Below are 17,931 nucleotides of genomic sequence, written 5' to 3'. Positions count from 1 at the left end.
ATTCTGCAAATTGACAACTTGCACGCATTCTGCAAATTGACAACTTGCACGTATTTTACACATTGACAACTTGCACGCATTTTGCATTATAGATAACTTATACGTACTTTGCTTATTAGCAACTTGTACGCATTTCCAAGAAATTTAGCAAAAAACATTCTCCCTATTTAGAATTTAATGAATTATATCATATATTTATATTAAAGAATTATGAAAAATTCTCTTAAAAACATATATTTCGTAAACTTACAAAATATTTATAACTATTCTCTTGACATTATGGTTATTGAAAGAAATAATGAATATTTCTAGTATTGGAATTTGTCGATAAGTTTTGATTTACGTGCTGACTCACGCACGTTGTACAAAATAGCTAGGTAGATACCGAAGAAGTGTCACATGTACAGCATGTACAAGTTTTCGACTGTCAAGCCTACTGATTGTGGCATGTGCAATGCGACGGCTTAAGGCTTATGCTCTAATAGCGTGGGGTGACGTCAAGCCAACATGACGAATCCCCAAGCCAGGGCTGAGTCTCAACGGATCGCAGCGTGGTAACTGCTCTGCCGAGTACAACACCCCGCCAGGTACCTAAGTCGTTTACAAACGATTCCGAGTCTCTACATCGAACTAGTAACCCATGATCGACCGCTATAGGCAAGACAGATATAACGGACGGATATCGCCCCTGTCCAGCGCCTCATTCGGCTAAAAATGGCTCGTGCGATAAACGGCGTGTGCCGAATACCTAATAAATCACATTGTATTGAGCCTTTCGACTCACGAGACTCTTAGAGATATCGTTGCTTACTTTGTCTAGAAAGGATACGGCCTTAGAGGCGTTCAGGCATAATCCCACGGATGGTAGCTTCGCACCACCGGCCGCTCGACCGAGTGCGTGAACCAAATGTCCGAACCTGCGGTTCCTCTCGTACTGAGCAGGATTACTATCGCAAACGACGATTCATCAGTAGGGTAAAACTAACCTGTCTCACGACGGTCTAAACCCAGCTCACGTTCCCTATTTGTGGGTGAACAATCCAACGCTTGGCGAATTCTGCTTCGCAATGATAGGAAGAGCCGACATCGAAAGATCAAAAAGCAACGTCGCTATGAACGCTTGGCTGCCACAAGCCAGTTATCCCTGTGGTAACTTTTCTGACACCTCTTGCTGAAAACTCTTCAAGCCAAAAGGATCGATAGGCCATGCTTTCGCAGTCCCTGTGCACACTGAACAACGGGATCAAGCCAGCATTTGCCCTTTTGCTCTACGCGAGGTTTCTGTCCTCGCTGAGCTGGCCTTAGGACACCTGCGTTATTATTTGACAGATGTACCGCCCCAGTCAAACTCCCCGCCTAGCAGTTTCCTCGAATCGGATCACGCTAGAGTATTGTTGGCGATCGGCGCAATGCCTCACACCACTCTTATGCGCTTGGCTCTAGAAAACGTGACAGTCGGAACGCAAGTTTTCGACGCACGCTTTCCGCCCAATCGAGTAAGTAAAGAAACGATGAAAGTAGTGGTATTTCACCGACGATATTACTATCTCCCACTTATGCTACACCTTTCATGTCTCCTTACAATGCCAGACTAGAGTCAAGCTCAACAGGGTCTTCTTCCCCGCTAATTTTTTCAAGCCCGTTCCCTTGGCAGTGGTTTCGCTAGAAAGTAGATAGGGACATTCATTCATTCATATTTGTTCTTATTCCATATAGCTCGAGCTTTCACTCATTGCTATGTAGCGTCTACTTAATAATTGTTTATTTCTCAAATTAAATATTATATTTGTGGTATTGTGCAGGACCTTTGGCCGTCAGTGGGCTGACGTTTCCATCCCTAACCACGTGGAGGCGGTCCTGCCTTTCCAGCTTTAGTTTTGATTTAGGTTTTAGCTTTGGCTTTTGCACTGCATTTCTGGTTTTAATGGCTTGCTGCAAAAGCAACAAGCCCCAGGTAATTGGCTTTGGTTTCCAGGTACACATCAAGGTTTGTGTTCCCTGCTATTTCAAAGAGGCTTTGCCTTCTTAATTCATCATATCTGTCGCACATGACCAGCATGTGCGCGCTTTTCTCGCTTTCTCCACAGAAGGGACATTTGTCGTCTTCTGTGGCGCCCCTTGTGTAAAGTGTGTGCCTAAACGGACCGTATCCGGTCAGAAATACACGCACTCCCTACTGGGTTTAAACCACTTGTTCCTTGTAGCGTATGTTATATCGCCAATGAAACCGTAGGTTATCCTACCCGTATTTGCCAATTCCCATCTTTTCTGCCATTCCAGCTTTATTGCTTCATTTATCATTTTAACCTCTAGATTGAGGGTTTTCTATTGGTTGTTGTAATTATAATTGTTCCAGCTAATTTTCTCATTTCTTTTTACAAGGTTTATGATGCCTTGTTGTGTAATCTCTAGGTCTAGTGGCATTTTGCCACTTATTGTTTGTAATGCATTTGTTGCGGTGGTACGGCACGCCTTGGTGAAAGTGTCAGCAGAATTATTCTTTGCGCGGCGTTCAAGTTTCTAAGGTTGTGCGTGTGGGACGACTTGTCGAACCACGCAGCAGCGCCGTATGTTGCTATAGGTATTACCACTGCTTTGTACAAAGTGTCAAGGGTGCCTCTTTTAAGGCCCCATTCCTCCTTTGCAACCCTCCTGATTTTCAGGATGAAGCTGACTAGTTTCTCCCTCAGAAACTTAGTGTGCGCTACAAAGTTTAGCCTGTTATCTATAGTAATTCCCAAGTATCGCACTTCTTTTGCATATTTCAGGCTATTGTTGTCAACTTTAATGATCGGTTGTCTGCCTTCATTAAATTTGCCTTTTATCATCATTGTGACAGTTTTTCCACTGCTGACTCTCACTTTATGCGTCACGCACCAGTCCTCAACGCATTTAAGAGCCATAGTGCCAGTTCTCTCCAGATCATTTCTGGAGTTTCCTTTAATTATTAACGCCAAGTCATCTGCGTATGCAACGGGTTCTACAGTTTCTCCTAGCTGAGCTAGGCCGTCTAGAAGAACGTCCATGCAGAAGTTCCATGCAACAGGACCAATTATTGATCCTTGTGGACATCCCTTCTGCATGCTTCTTCCAACCTTCTTTGTGTTGCCTCTTACATAGGCGCTTCGCCTTTTAAAGTAGTCCTTGATTATATTTACCATATGGCTGCTGCAGTTTGCCTGCGTCAGCCTATGTGTGATGGCGGGCCACCACAGGTTATCGAAGGCACCTTCAATATCTACAAATATAGCAAGTACATACTTCATATTCGTTGCCATGCATTTTCTAAACGTTAGCAGTGCGTCCTCCGTGGAGACGCCTGCCTTAAAGCCAAATTGTCGTGCATTGCGCATGTTCATTTCTGTATAATTTGTCTTAATACGCTCTACGAGTATTTTCTCGTAGATCTTTCCCATCACTGGCAGAAGGGCGATTGGACGGTATGATTTGGCAAGCCTTCTGTTTTCACTCCCCCGTTTAGGAATTAGACATAGGTTTGCCTGTTTCCAATCGGTAGGAAAACTGCCATCTTGGAAGCATTTATTTAGTGTACTGAGGATTGCTTGTTTGTTATGACTCCATAATTTTTTAATTATTTCGCCAGTGAAGCCGTCTTCTCCTGGGGCTTTTTTATCTTTTAGTTTTAATAATGCCCGTTCTACATCGACAGAGTCGATGATTGATTCGAGGTTCTGGTTTCGATATTGGCGTATATTATCTCTAATTTTAATGTGATCAGCGTTCTCTTGCTGATCATCTGTAGGCAGGCACTTTTTAAGAAGGACGTTTACAGTTTCTTCCCATGTTTCACTGAAATTCCCGGAAGGGAGTTCTAGTGAGCATAGAGAAGCCTTCTTGTTTATTTTATCGCATACAATTTTGTATACTATACTCCAGGGATCTTCGTTACCAACGCTTGTCACAAAGTCTCTCCATGAGGTTGTTTTACGTTCTCTAATTTCTCTGACATAGTTATTTCTTGCCCTTTTGTATGCCTGCATTTTGATTGGTACGTCATCAAGACATAGTCTCTTGGCCCGCAAGAGACACTTTTTGGTTCTATTAGTTTCCCGCCTTAGACAAGTCAGCTCCTCCGACCACCATGGCATGACCTTGCTTCCGGCTTTCCTTTTGGGCATGGATTTGTCACAGATTGCTTTTAGCTTTCTGTTAAATATCTTAATAGCCCTATTTGGGTCTAACCTCTGCAGAGACTCCAGACTTTGTTGGTCGAATTCCCTCTCCAACAGTTCCCCGAATCTGTCCCACTTAGCCTTTCTTGTGTTATAGCCTGTTTGGTTCTTTATTTGCCTTGTGACTGATGCTTCAAACACTACTTCAAATGTTAAAAGGCTGTGATCACTGGTGGTCGCTATATCACTCACATTCCAGTTGATCACTTTTGAAGACATATTCGTGGTTGTAAGTGTTACGTCTATATTTGTGTCCCCAGCTTCACTTTGGTATGTGTAGTTGTGACTAGGCTCATTAAAAACAACTAGGTTGTTAGAAGCGATCCACTCCTCTAGTTCCTTACCTCTGCTATCCAGAGTCTTGGAAAACCACAAACCAGATTTTGCATTTGCGTCTGTGGTGACTATGATGCGGCGGCCGACCAGGTTCCTGAGGATTCTGTCCAGCTTTCGCAAGAAGCTACTTATATCGACTGAGAACTGCATGTAGCAGTTTACGAGATACAAGCTTTCTTTATAAGTGCATATCTCTACGCACATTATATGATCACATTCCAGCTCTGAGCTTTGAAAAATATCGTATTCTCCTTCTCTTACTACGATTGCAACCCAAGGATTGGTCGTTTCCGGTTGTAGTACTCTCAGTCCTGCTGAGGTGTACCCTTTTATCATGCCCCTTATTGAATAAGGTTCTTGAATACACAGTATGTCAAGTCCTAACTGATGAAAAATAAGTTCTAGGTTGGCTGCTGTGGATTTAGACCTTTGCGCGTTAACTTGGGCTGCTTTTAGTCCCATGATATTTTATTTTTGTAAATTTGAAGCTGTTTCTCGTACTCAGGACATAACTTCCAAGTCACTTTGTGGCCTGTCTCCTTGCGTTTATTTCTTACGCAGTTTACGCATTTTGCGTCTTGCTCTTTGGAGCAGTCACTCGTGGTGTGTTCACTGCTGCCACAATTCTCACAAACAGGTTTCTCGATTCTGCATACTCTCGCTATGTATCCATATGCATGGCACTTATAGCAACGAGGAATTTTTACATACTCGCTGAGCCTGTATGTACGCCAGTCCATGTAGACTCTGCCCTCGTTGAGTAGTCTACTGGCGTGCTTTCCGGGTAGTTGGATTACCCAGTTGTTTTTACCAAATTTTGTTCTGAATTTGGTTACCACTTTGCACTCCTTTCTTAGAAGCTCTGCCTCCGTTTCCTCTAAGTGTTCAAAGTTTTTCAGAATTAGACAGTCCAGGAAGTTTTCTTCCTGGCAGTCTTCTTCTACATCATACATAATTAATTGTGGTTGTAGCTTTTTGGGCTCTTCCACAACTAATTTTTGCGCGCTCAAATTTGCTCTCTTAATTATTTCTATGTCTCGCTTTGTTTGAACCTCTAAGACAACTCCTTTATTTCGGAGTTGCCGTATGCTCCTGACTTTTATTTGCTTACTAATATCTTTAAGACCAGTTTTTACGTGGTCTTTTATTTCGTCATTCGATCTCCTGCCTGTTTTGTCACATTCAGGCTTAATATATATGAATTCGCTTTCTGGCTTCTGTTGCACTATTTGCGTTGGGACTTTTGGGTTGGGTGCTCTAGATGCCACATTTGCATATGACATGTTTGTGGTTCTTTCTTTATATTTGGTCTCTGTTTTTCCGCGCTCTAAAATTTCTTTTTGAAGCATAAGCTCCAAATTTGACCATTTTTAAGGATAAACTTAATTGTGCCTTTGGACACTTTGTTCGAATCATTAAAGAGAAAACTTTCAAGTTGTTCTCTTTCAATTTTAACTTTACTCAAACTATCCGCAGATAGATTGCTTGTGCTCTCTTTAGGGATTGTATCCCCCTTCTCCACCACTTTCTCTTTAGGGGTTTTATCCCCCTTTTCCACCATTTTCTCTTTGGGGGTTGCATCCCCCTTTTTAGCCACTTTCTCTTTAGGGGTTGTATCCCCCTTCTCCAGCACTTTCTCTTGATTTTTGGCTTCTGTCTTTTGGGCAGCGGCCGTTTTGGACAACAAGTTGTCCGTTTTAGTTTTAAGTTTTTGGGTGCTCATTATTGTTCCCACGAGTATAGGAGATTAACAGTCGACCCAGGTAGCGCTCCCAGTGCCTGGGAAAGCCTGTTACTGCCGAGGTGTCGGCTGGTGCCTCGGAGTTGGTCGCTCAGGGCTGTATTTCCTCACAGCCATTCACTCCGTCGGCGCGCACCCTACCTTAGAGTTGAGGGTGTTTTTTTATAGAGGATCCTTCCTCGTGACCCGGGCGATTAAGCCAAGGACCCCGTTCTCCAGAGACATGACCTAGAGCTTGCGGTATGTGCTTGCTTTTATGTGGGGATCAAAGATGTTCTTGCCCCATAACCTTCCTCCTTTACCCGGGCTTAGGACCGGCAGCAGCGCGCAAGGATACGTCTGCAGGCGGAGTAGATAGGGACAGTGGGAATCTCGTTAATCCATTCATTCGCGTCACTAGTTAGATGACGAGGCATTTGGCTAAATCTGTCCCAGTGTCGGGATACTTCCTGGTTTTCGACCAGTCGCGAGTTATTTAGCGCATGATTTCCTCGAGACCAGAGTGCTATGTCGAAAGAGAGTCATAGTTACTCCCGTCGTTTACCCGCGCTTGCTTGAATTTCTTCACGTTGACATTCAGAGCACTAGGCAGAAATCACATTGCGTCAACACCCGCTAGGGCCATCGCAATGCTTTGTTTTAATTAGACAGTCGGATTCCCCTAGTCCGTGCCAGTTCTGAGCTGACCGGTGAATGGCGGCCGAAGAGTACGGCTGACCGACCGAAGCCGGCACAGAAGCCTCGCAGCAATAAAGATTCGCGGGGGGCCTAGACACGGGACCGAGCTCGGATCTAAGTTACAAGGACAATTTCACCCCGCCCAGGCCCGGCACATCGGCCTACGCCCGCTTCCCAACCAAGCCCGGCACGCCCCGATCCTCAGAGCCAATCCTTATCCCGAAGTAACGGATATAATTTGCCGACTTCCCTTACCTACATTTATCTATTGACTAGAGGCTCTTCACCTTGGAGGCCTGTTGCGGATATGGGTACGAACCGGCGCGACACCTACCGTGGCCCTCTCCTGGATTTTCAAGGTCCGAGGGGAAGATACGGACAACGCCGCAACAGCGGTGCTCTTCGCGTTCCAAACTCTATCTCCCTTCTAGAGGATTCCAGGGAACTCGAACGCTCATACAGAAAACAAAACTCTTCCCGTATTTCCCGACGGCGTCTCCAGGTCATTTTGGGTTACCCCGACGAACTCTCTTGCGAGGGCCCGACTTGTAAACGGTTTCGCTGCCGGGTTCCGGAATAGGAACCGGATTCCCTTTCGCCCGATGGGTGTGAAATTTTATTCAAAATAAAATACACCAACATCAACATAGGATTTCTCCTGGGGCTTAGGATCGACTGACTCGTGTGCAACGGCTGTTCACACGAAACCCTTCTCCACGTCAGTCCTCCAGGGCCTCGCTGGAGTAGTTGCTACTATCACCAAGATCTGCACCGATGGCTGCTCCAGGCAGGCTTACGCCCAAACCCTTCTGCGCACACCACCGCGACCCTCCTACTCACCAGAGCGTCAAAACGAACTATTATGAACGTTTCTCATGCCCTGGCGGCCGAGTATAGGCACGACGCTTCAGCGCCATCCATTTTCAGGGCTAGTTGCTTCGGCAGGTGAGTTGTTACACACTCCTTAGCGGATTCCAACTTCCATGGCCACCGTCCTGCTGTCTTAAGCAACCAACGCCTTTCATGGTATCCCATTAGCGTCGTTTAGGCGCCTTAACTCGGCGTTTGGTTCATCCCACAGCGCCAGTTCTGCTTACCAAAAATGGCCCACTAGGCACTCTGATCCAAATCTCTGGCTTCACTATTCAAGCAAGCCAGAGATCTCACCCATTTAAAGTTTGAGAATAGGTTGAGGTCGTTTCGGCCCCAAGGCCTCTAATCATTCGCTTTACCGAATGAGACTCGCTCATCGAATGCCAGCTATCCTGAGGGAAACTTCGGAGGGAACCAGCTACTAGATGGTTTGATTAGTCTTTCGCCCCTATACCCAGTTCCGACGATCGATTTGCACATCAGAATCGCTACGGTCCTCCATCAGGGTTTCCCCTGACTTCGACCTGACCGGGCATAGTCCACCATCTTTCGGGTCCTAGCGTGTACGCTCTGAGTGCGTCTCTTCTCGCAATGAGAGTGAGACGCCTCGGGATTGCAAGCACGCATCCGTAGATGCGGTCCGTCATCCCTCAGTTTACTTAAGCAAACCTTTACGTTCATTGCGCCTTTAGGTTTTGTATTTCCCAATGACTCGCGCACATGCTAGACTTCTTGGTCCGTGTTTCAAAACGGGTCCTGAAAGTACCCAAAGCAATAGCATCGCTGACCGGTAATAGAGTCCGTTCGAGAACACGGTAGCTAACAGCTCGAGGCGGCATCGATGCCGGACTAGGTCCGACGGCCAATAACCGTCCGTGCTTGCAACCGGCCGAACGCTTAAAAGCGACCCTATACCGTATCATTTATACCGTCTGGCAGTACTCGGAGCACGCGGGGTCTGGCGCGAATAAATTCGTGACAGGCTACCGCCGCGGTCGTAGATCGACACCAAACGGGTCGCGACGTCCTACTGAGAGAGAAGTGCATGCCAACGCCGCCTGACATATAAACCGACGGCGTGTCGCTTTCGGGTTTCTCAGGTTTACCCCTGAACGGTTTCACGTACTCTTGAACTCTTTCTTCAAAGTTCTTTTCAACTTTCCCTCACGGTACTTGTTCGGTATCGGTCTCGTGGTCATATTTAGCCTTAGATGGAGTTTACCACCCACTTAGAGCTGCACTCTCAAGCAACTCGACTCTGAGGAGAGATCCTCTCGATACGCGCAACGGTCGCTACGGGCCTGCCACCCTCTATGGGTAAATGGCCCCATTCAAGATGTACTTGAACTCGCCGCAACGTATCGAGATTATCGGATCCTCCCTAACACTACATTTCCCAGCGTCCGTCTCCGGCCGCGGGATTTAGTGCTGGGCTCTTCCCTGTTCGCTCGCCGCTACTAACGGAATCCTAGTTAGTTTCTTTTCCACCGCTTAGTAATATGCTTAAATTCAGCGGGTAATCTCATCTGCTCTGAGGTCGTATTATGATTATGATGTGCTTGCAAACGTTAGTAAGCAAGCGCACACAAAATCGACAAGAAACCTTTGAATCGTCCAAATTTGCCGGAACGAAACCGCATTTCGAAGAGTTCGGGTTCCCGGTTATCGGGAGGGTCGCAAGAATATAAAATCTCTAGGACACACAACCCGCCGTAATCCCACAGAACGCCAACGAACGGGAATGTCCGATGTTGCAAAGTGGACTGGCTCACACGTTGAGTGAATTATTTAAGAGCACGCATATACGCGAAACTCCATCATTCGCCGGCAAGCCGTTTAAAGCAAGCGGCAGTCTGGTAATGTTATACGACTCTCAGCCAGAGGTGGTCCGGGAACAGTATCCGAGGACCGCAATGTGCGTTCGAAATGTCAATGTTCATGTATCCTGCAGTTCACATGTCGACGCGCAATTAGCTGCGTTCTTCATCGACCCACGAGCCAAGTGATCCACCGTTCAGGGTGATTTTATATATATTTGTACATGTTTCGATCGTGATTCCCTCGAAATCGTTTACTCGGGCGATTCTGAAACTAGTATGATTATTATGGTTACAATTAGTACACCGTAAAGCTTTCGCGTTTCGGTCCGAAATACAAAATCTCGTTTCAAAATTGAAATATGAATATTTCACTGTGTGTGAGATTGAAAAATCTGCTTTCGCTGATTTTTCATTTTCTTAAAACAACGCAATGAAGCGAATGTTCAAATTCGCACAATTTGAATAAAATGTGCAGAGTATATAGAATACTAACGCAAGCGTTTACTACAATCGACTTTAAAACACTAGACTTTGATCTAGCGCCCAAAGAATTGATTGAGCTATGCGTTTAAAGTATAATATTCAAAAAGAACGCCGTTTTCACAATGAACCGAGCAGATATACATGGCAGTGCTCTCAGCTCTCACACAATGCATAAGAGCGCTAAGCGGTTGTAAACCGCGTCACGCTGCTTTTGCACACTGCGCAATGAAACGAAGGATCATTGCCAGAAGCTTTTGCCCACAGTATATTATACTATGGGAGCGCACAACATTTAGTCTGCAACATTATATTGCGACATATAGCACACGTTTCATTCACCTAATAGTAAATGTACCTTAATGATCCTTCCGCAGGTTCACCTACGGAAACCTTGTTACGACTTTTACTTCCTCTAAATAATCAAGTTTGATTATCTTCCCAGCAACATCGGCAATGTCGAAACGCTGCCGCGCACCGGTCCGAAGACCTCACTAAATAATTCAATCGGTAGTAGCGACGGGCGGTGTGTACAAAGGGCAGGGACATAATCAACGCAAGCTTATGACTCGCGCTTACTAGGAATTCCTCGTTCATGGGAAAGAATTGCAAGCCCCAATCCTTAGCACGAAGAGGCTTCAACGGATTACCCAGACCTTTCGGCCAAGGAAAACCTGCTGATCTCTTCAGTGTAGCGCGCGTGTGGCCCAGAACATCTAAGGGCATCACAGACCTGTTATTGCTCAATTTCGTGCGACTAAATGCCGCCTGTCCCTCTAAGAAGATATATTTGTACGCCGGTAGTGAGAACCACAACCAACAACGACCGAAGCCGAAGCGGAGGGTCTTTGCGATACCAGAAAGTACGTCTATTTAGCAGGCTAGAGTCTCGCTTGTTATCAGAATTAACCAGACAAATCACTCCACCAACTAAGAACGGCCATGCACCACCACCCACCGAATCAAGAAAGAGCTCTCAATCTGTCAATCCTTCCGGTGTCTGGACCTGGTGAGGTTTCCCGTGTTGAGTCAAATTAAGCCACAGGCTCCACTCCTTGTAGTGCCCTTCCGTCAATTCCTTTAAGTTTCTGTTTTGCAACAATACTTCTCCCGGAACCCAAAAGCTTTGGTTTTCCGGAAGCTGCCCGCCGAGTCATCGGAGGAACTTCGGCGGATCGCTAGCTGGCATCGTTTATGGTTAGAACTAGGGCGGTATCTGATCGCCTTCGAACCTCTAACTTTCGTTCTTGATTGATGAAAACACATTTGGCAAATGCTTTCGCTTCTGTCCGTCTTGCGACGATCCAAGAATTTCACCTCTAACGTCGCAATACGAATGCCCCCAGTTGTCCCTATTAATCATTACCTCGGAATTCCTAATAGATCCTCGTTGAAGGATTTAAAGTGTACTCATTCCGATGTTTCCGATGATTCCAAATTTGAATGTTCAAATTTGCACAATTTGAATAAAATGTGCAGAGTATATAGAATACTAACGCAAGCGTTTACTACAATCGACTTTAAAACACTAGACTCTCATCTAGCGCCCAAAGAATTGATTGAGCTATGCGTTTAAAGTATAATATTCAAAAAGAACGCCGTTTTCACAACGAACTTCGTCATTCGCTCAGGCATCTGGCGATACCGAGCAGATATACATGTCAGTGCTCTCACACAATGCATAAGAGCGCTAAGCGGTTGTAAACCGCGTCACGCTGCTTTTGTACACTGCGCAATATTTTGCGACTAGCTCCGGTCAAACGTTAATGAAACGAATGATCATTGCCAGAGGCTTTTGCCCACAGTATATTATACTATAGGAGCGCACTTGATTACAGCAATAATTTGTCGAGTAATCACAAGATTTCATATTTGCGGTCAGCAGACCCAAATAATTTCAACTCGCACCGATCGAACGTTCATAAAACGAATGATCCTCGGTGCGAGAAGCTTCGTCAGTTCTGCTGCACCACCCACCTATTTGACTTTAGTCCATTTGTAAAATCCTATATTATTAAAATATATAGATTTTATATTTGTGGTCCGCAGACCCAAATAATTTCAACTCGCTCCGATCGAACGTTCATAAAACGAAAGACCATCGCTGCGAGAAGCTTTGCTAGTTCTGCTACACATCACATATATTTGACCGTAGTCAATTTGTAAAATCCTATATTATTAAAATATATAGATTTCATATTTGCGGTTCGCAGACCCAAATAATTTCAACTTTCTCTGATCGAACGTTTAAAAACGAATGATCCTTCCACCAATTATCTATAGCCGCAAACCAGCATCCGAATATATACGGGGTATATAATTCTAGATATGGCTCACAACATTATTTAAAGTTACGCTAAAATATCATTGACAGACTAAAAGTATCGAATATGATGTAAAAACTACACCGGGGAATGATATCCGCACCCGCCTGAACAACATAGCGTACTTTAGCCTGAGCTTGCTCGCATCGCACTCGACACGACCTATCATAGATAAACAAGTATAATAGATCGCTATGTCTGGCGGTTTGACGTTACCTCGATTGAAATACAAATTTTTAAAAATAGATGGCAGCACATGTATAATATTTAAATTACCCCTGGTTTTACTTCTTAATTTGTACGTATCGTATACGAGGTGTGTTCAAAAAGTACCCGGAATTTTTAAATTTCGCGGGTCTGGAGTGTCTGATTGTCAAAATTTTTTTTTATTGTGTTGGTATACATGCCCCTAAAGTATGATGAAATTTTCAGCTATATTCAGTGTTTACTTTGTCTGTGGTAGTCGCTAAGTTCGACGTGTTTTTCTGAGCTCGGCGATTTTTACAATGGAAGAATTGAAAAGTCAAAGAATTTGTATTAAATTTTGCGTAAAAAATGAAATAAAGTGTAACAAAGTGTGTGAAATGTTACAAAAAGCCTATGGTGAGTCTGCTATGAAAAAAACAAGTGTTTACGAGTGGTATAAGCGTTTCCAAGATGGCCGCGAAGACGTTGAAGATGACGAACGCTCCGGTCGACCCAGCACGTCAACAAACGATGAAAATGTGAAAGAAGTGGAAAAAATGGTTATGAATGATCGCCGAATCACAATTAGAGAAGTTGCTGATGAAGTTGGCATATCAATTCATTAACAATTCATGGCTGTTGCACCACGATAACGCACCTGCTCACTCGTCGTTGCTTGTTCGTAATTTTTTGGCCAAAAACAATACCGTAGTCATGCCCCAACCTCCATATTCACCAGATATGGCTCCGTGTGACTTTTTCCTATTCCCAAAGTTGAAGAGACCCATGAAAGGACGGCGGTTTTCCTCGATTGAAGAAAATCGCCGAGAGTGCTCAAGGACATATCAAAAAGTGAATATCAAGGGTGCTTCGAAAATTGGAAAAAACGCTGGCATAAGTGTATTATATCTGGGGGGGACTACTTTAAAGGGGACCACATTAATGTAGACGAATAAATAAATATTTTTTTGAAAAAACGAAAATTCCGGGTACTTTTTGAACAGACCTCGTACAGCCCCAAAAACCTGAATAATTTTTAATATTGGAAATAAGAACAAATCATACGAAATACAAAATATATATTTTCAAAGATATTACATATGTTTAAAGAACAATTGAAATTATGTTTATATTAACAATTATAATTACAGTTATGGAATATTTGAAAATATAATAATTATTATACATAATTATAAAAGTATTATAATTTCACAATTATGCTTAAATAATATTTCAAAAACTAAATATCTAAGTGAAGAAAATCACAGAAGTATTTAACTAAACTAAGCACAAATAACTGACTAATATTAATTACTTAATGACTAATATTAATATATTAAAATCTTAAAAACTAAGAAGAAACTACAAGCACAGGAGCACGCAATGAAATTACAAATTTAGAAGGAATGACAAATAATACAAAAATTTAAAGGGTTAAGAAAAAAACAAATAATTTGTTAAAAAGTACAAATACTTCACAAACAAAAAAGTCCTAAAAACATAAAATATATATATTGATATCAAAATTGAGAGAAATTCAAATTCCTATCTTTATTAATTAATTCTTTATTAATTCTGCATGTAATAGTTATTTCGCTATCTAATGAATTAATAGTAAAGTTGCATTTAACAAAACCTTTGAATAGTTTCTGTACGAGTGTTTTATAACAACACATTTAGCCATGTTCCATCATGAAAACATTATCATTGAAATTGCCATAAAAGATCAACAAAGTGTTTACAATGAACAGTTGCAACATTTGCAATATTTTTGATTCCCAAGGTCGGTAACAAATATATCTTGAATTTAAACATTATATTGGGATGTTACACAAGTTTTATTTGAAGAATATTATAACACTAATCTTCAATCAGAATACATTAAAATATTATGTATGGTATAGACTCTCTTTATAAGTGTTTACATTTGCTAATGTAATAGATAATCTTATTAAATATAACAATGAATTTACGTTGATGAACATTTAAACCATACTAGTTTACTTTATAAGTGTTTACATTTGCTAATGTAATAGATAATCTTATTAAATATAACAATGAACTTACGTTGATGAACATTTAAACCATACTAGCTGAATAACTGTTTTGCAACTTCAACAATATGAGATTCAATCCAATCATATAACAATTCCGAAGATAATGGTATTTCATCAAACATCAAAACACAGTATCTGCTACTGATACTTTTTAAAAGAAATAGCTGAACCTAATGTTTTAAATAGACACTCATAAATACCGCTATACACTTGTATCCCGAATGCAACTTTCTCAATGCTTGAGGACATGGCAAAATAAATATTTGACTCCAAAAATAGTAGACCTTTGGAGACTTTTTGTACGACTTATTCCTTAAATTATTGCATTGTTTATGAATCCTTCTTGTCATTACATATTGCATTCCTTGGTTGTCAAAAGTACTCCTGCGCTTTGTTCGTGCATTTTGCAGCAATTTGCAGGTACCCCCAAGACACCTATTCAATATAATAACATGTTGACATATCTTGATTATATATAATTATTGCTGCAATTATTATTAAAAAATACCTTTGCGGAAACTTGTATTGGAATAGCTAAATATTTTAACCCGCACTTGACACTTTTTTTGGTACTATAAAAACACTTTGCCATATTAAATTTCACAAATGTTCACTTAAACCAAATTAATTAATTAGAAACAACACGAGTTCAAAAAGTTAGGTTATTCGTACAGCCATACAGACAGCGATCAAAGACTTGACAGCCACTTGCATGAACCACGAACAATTTGTAGTTGAAATTGAGTGCACATGAGCCATCTGTTTTTAAAAATTGAAACTACTCAGGACCAAAACAGTGCAACGCGCATTTGTTCGAAGATAATTCCCCATGCGACCTATTCCCCTATATAAGGCGCGCGGCCACAGCGTAAGTATTCGACTGAGTCCCAAGCGACATGATTTTGATCTGCGGCGAGGCGTCGCTCCGGGTTACGGTGTAAATCGTCAAGACAAAAGTCTGGGAAAATTTCGAACTGTGAACCCTTATGATAGAAATTTTTTTTTCGAAAATTTTGTTAGATGTTCAAACAGTTTTATATATATTGTGACGGATTAAAAGGGGTTGATGCCCCCCTTCTTAGGGTATATGCAACGACTACCACATATTACTTCTAGCGTTGCATCCCCCTTACGAAAGGGTTACACCAACTCCTAAACCCGACTTCTATAACCACCCTGTAATTACCTGTGAAAAAGCCAACTAACTACGCGAATGAAAGAGAATGTACTTCTATCTTATTTAATTATTACAAATTATTACTACAAATCTGAGGGCATGGCTGTGCCTACGCACAGCCATGTTCTATACTTAAACTCTAACGTGCTGAGTGACTATTATTAATTACTATACTAACTGAGCATAGTATAACGGAGTATCGGAATATACCACGCGGATAACAGATTATACTAACTGATAACTGATAACGATAACGACGGAGGGAATAGCCTTATAAAACAATATTACATCTGACCTTTGCTGGAACGGGTTCTCCTCTCCTGACACAACACACACACCACTATACACAAAGCGGGTCCAGCGCCTGGCGCGTGGACCCACTGACCTCCTCAGAGGATGATACAATTCTTAATGCTTACATTTCAACCCCAGACTGAACCTTATATTACAGGCACCCTAGTAGACGTAGGTGGGGGAGTCCCATTGCACTGGTGGTTATGCAACCCTTTTGACGACAATAACAATTGTCGTTACACGCCCCCCTGTCACACTAGAGCCGGCCTCGGCTCTTAAATCCAAAGTTGAAATTATTGCCCTCTTCTGGTTTTTCCGGGTTGTTCCGGTGTTTTTCCTAGGGTCCTGTTTTGCTCTTTGGTTCTCGTCTTTGGGTTGGCTAGTTTAACTTGGTTGGCTTTGCTCAAGTGTGAGCCTTGGCTGCTAGACGATGATTGTAGTTGTGGCTGTGTGCTGGCCATCCTTTAGGCGTTGTGGTTCCGGTCAGATATTCCTAGAATCTTGGTAAGCTATTCCTCCTTTGTTTACAAACTCAAAACACGTAGCAGCTAGTAAACATAAACTTACATATACACAGGTCTGATAAAAAATACGTCAACATCATTAATACAAAAAAAGCGAAAACAAAATCCTTCAGTAACACAAAAATTACAATACAAAAATAAGTCCGTTTGCTTAAGATTATCTTAACCTATTTCGTTCTCAAAGAAACCGTGTTGGAAAAAACTGTACTCAGCAAATTCAGAAAAAAAAGAAAAAATAAGACTAGACTCAGAAAAAAAGTAGTTATATAACACAGACTAACAAAAGACAAAAACTTAATAAAAAAAATATTCGAAGTACAATCGTTTTTCGTACAATTTTTCGTAACACGTTTCCTTGGAACGCAATCTTATCCTATGTGCGTGTGCTGTCACCTATTTTCTCGGTTGTAGTATTAGTAATGGGATAACCGTAGCCCGAATTATAAATTAGTTCGCCAGAAACCATGAGCCCGATGATAAGGACAATTTTTTACTGTGTAACGCGCGGAAAAACTTTGAGAAGAAAAAAAAAACGAAACTAATATGACAATAGACAAGAAACAAAAATACCCATCAATTTATAAAATTCAATTATTTAAATAACTAGTTTACTTTTACGGACGCGACGTTTACCGTAATTCAGCCTCTACTGGTGTGATTGCCCCCCAAATACAAGACTACAGATGGGGGCTAGGATCTAGTTTTCCTTCTCGCTCCCCCCGCAGAGTCCCATACCAATAATAATATCTCTAGACTGACCGTCTATGCCCACTCAAAAACAAATGGCACTTACACTTAACACCTATGTAAGCGTGACACACCTGGGGTTCCTCAGCCCGGCACAAAAGTACCCCAAGCCCCCTTGACGGAAGATGGCGTGCTGCGACCTATGTCGCCATCCCGGTCTTCGCTGAAGGTACCTTCCCAAAAATATTCCATAATAATCCATAATACATAGTAATTTACATAATAATTCGACGGCTGCGGGGTTGATTAAGGGCGGTTTACCCGATTGAAACCGTACGCGTCCATCAATTCGGACATCTCAATGGTCCTCGCTCGTGGACTACTGGGCCCAGCTTTCAACTCATATATATATATATAACCATAAAACAAAAGCGTAAATCCGATATGGCTCCGATATGATGTTGTGGTTAGTCTGATTGGCCTTATCTACGAACTTCGGTGTTCCCTAACACCCACTGGCCTACTATAAAATTTGGCATTTTTGTTGAGCTCTCACGATAT

The 17,931-nt window shown here is 42.3% G+C and overlaps 1 non-coding gene and 1 pseudogene across 1 annotated transcript; both read right to left on the bottom strand.

Annotated features, from left to right (window-relative positions):
* Positions 1 to 510: 510 nt before the first annotated feature.
* On the bottom strand, positions 511 to 9,361 carry LOC113387144 (annotated as a pseudogene).
* A 327-nt stretch (positions 9,362 to 9,688) lies between these two features.
* LOC113387164 lies at positions 9,689 to 9,843 on the bottom strand. The gene has a single exon (XR_003368117.1). It is a non-coding gene; the product is annotated as a 5.8S ribosomal RNA (ribosomal RNA).
* Positions 9,844 to 17,931: the final 8,088 nt, after the last annotated feature.

This window comes from Ctenocephalides felis, unplaced genomic scaffold (genome assembly GCF_003426905.1).
Source record: "Ctenocephalides felis isolate EL2017-DRISC unplaced genomic scaffold, ASM342690v1 CF-g0.4_SCAFFOLD_03571, whole genome shotgun sequence".
Classification (NCBI taxonomy): Eukaryota; Metazoa; Arthropoda; class Insecta; order Siphonaptera; family Pulicidae; genus Ctenocephalides; species Ctenocephalides felis.
Note: the sequence above shows the minus strand (reverse complement) of the source record. Positions and strands in the feature narration are given on the sequence as shown.